Below are 2114 nucleotides of genomic sequence, written 5' to 3' on the forward strand. Positions count from 1 at the left end.
TTATTCATAAAATTTTTTGAATTTTTTCTTTAACAGTATCATGACTTCCGGGGACTCATCGAAACGTACTCAAACAGATAATCAAAACACACCGTCTGGTAATCAGCAGACGCAATCTATGACTACGGGGGCGGGATACACGCCATATCCTCCACCTGTATCCGATGAGCCTTTTCAGAGGTATAAGCCGATATATCCAGATGGGATTACACCGCAAAGGGCAAACTCACCAGTCGCAACTACGCGGCTGGATTTTTCCTCGGTGGATCCAAGGGTTATCTTGGTAGGCACTAGCGGTGAAATAGTAGGCCCGCATGTGGTATGCTGCGGTCAGGTACCTATTTATAGTACCACGGTTTCAATCCCTTTGCAGACACAAAGTGTTCAGCAGAATTCGTCGTTTACGCCATTACAACCTTGGCAACCACCGCGTCCAGTTTCGCAGTTTCTAACTCCTGCGGATGCGCATGCATTACTTAATAGTTGGGGGTTTGGTGTCATTCCAGACGCAAACTCTCATTGGACGTCGATAACTGCGCAACAGAAAAGTACTGCGCATACAGTTGGGCTCTTAACAGCGTATCCTCAAGTTTCGCAGATATCTGCGCCATAGGTTTCGGTCCCTTTGCAACCACATGTATACGCTGCGCCTTCAAGTCTTTCTTCTTTTCCAATGCAGCAGCCTTGGTTATATCCGCAGATGCAGGTTCCACCTTGGAAAAATATTCAGGGGCAGGCAAATCTTGCAGGTCAATTTATGCAGGCCGCACCTCCTGATATGGTTCACTTATTTTCACAGCCTGACTTTGTTCAGGACATGATGAAGCGTTTCTTTACGGGATTGAAAGGGGACCCTGTTAAACCACCCTTTAAGCTACCAACCACTTTTGATAAGTTTCCTCCGCATATAACTGCATATCCGTTTTTATCAGCGCCAAAGATACCTCACACGTTCAGTACTTACAGTGGCTTAATTGATCCAGATGACTTCTTACATAGTTTCGAAGGCACAATGCGCACTCAAGGTTGGGTGGATCCGGTTGCGTGTCAGATATTTCCTATGACACTGCAGGGTATTGCTCGTGAATGGTTTAATAAACTCCCGGCGGGTAGTATAGCCGGGTTCATGGATCTGCGGACGAAGTTTTTGCTGTAGTATCAGAATCAGAGACCACGCAAACGCAATCATATTGAATGTCATGATATTGTGCAGAAGTCCAAAGAATCTTTGGGTGAATTTATCACAAGATATACTAATGAGTGCCTGCGCATACCAGATCTTAAGCCAGAGCAGCAGATTTTGGGTCTCATACATGGTATAAATTCAGAGCGTTACCCGATGCTGGTCAAGCGTTTGCACCATACGGTGCCAATAACTTATGCCGAGGAACTTAAAGAATGCCATGATTATATGCGGAGTGGCGAAGATAACGACATTCCCACCGCTAGCTCGTGCAATGAAAGAAAAGACGATGATGATCGATCGAGTGATCAAAACCGCGGAAGTAATCCTCGTGGAAGGTATCCCAGCGGTGGTCCTATCAGGAATGATAAAGGGAAATCAAGTGGCAATTATCGAAACAATAATCAGCGCGGCATCAATAATCAGAACTATGCGCTGCTCAAAAGTTTGTCTAAAACGCCAAAAGAAATTTTGGCAACCGAACCAGTGTGCGCAACCTTTGCGGTTCCAACTCCGCTTACAGAATTTGGTAAGCGGGATAAAACAAAGTATTGCGAATTCCATGACAATTACGGTCATGACACTAATCGATGCAAAAACTTGATGGAACGAGTACTTGAAGCACTGCGCGCAGGTAAATTGGATCACCTAAAACCACCTAAGAAGGATAAGGGAAAAGCTGCTGAGGAGGGGTCGAAGACTAAAACTTTCGCATGGCAGAAAGTTGACAAAACAAAAAACGCCGATTTAACAATTAATATGGTCGACGCAGAGAAAGTTAGCCAGCGGAGAAAGTACAATGATCCCTAGGATTGGGAACTTCTCCCAATCACTTTCCCTCCTGTGATGTCAATCGATACAGTTAACGAGCCTATTATCATCAAGTGTCGCATCCCTACTTGTGGAGTACAAATCAAACGCAGCATGTCGA

This window comes from Rutidosis leptorrhynchoides, chromosome 2 (assembly GCF_046630445.1).
Source record: "Rutidosis leptorrhynchoides isolate AG116_Rl617_1_P2 chromosome 2, CSIRO_AGI_Rlap_v1, whole genome shotgun sequence".
Taxonomy (NCBI): Eukaryota; Viridiplantae; Streptophyta; class Magnoliopsida; order Asterales; family Asteraceae; genus Rutidosis; species Rutidosis leptorrhynchoides.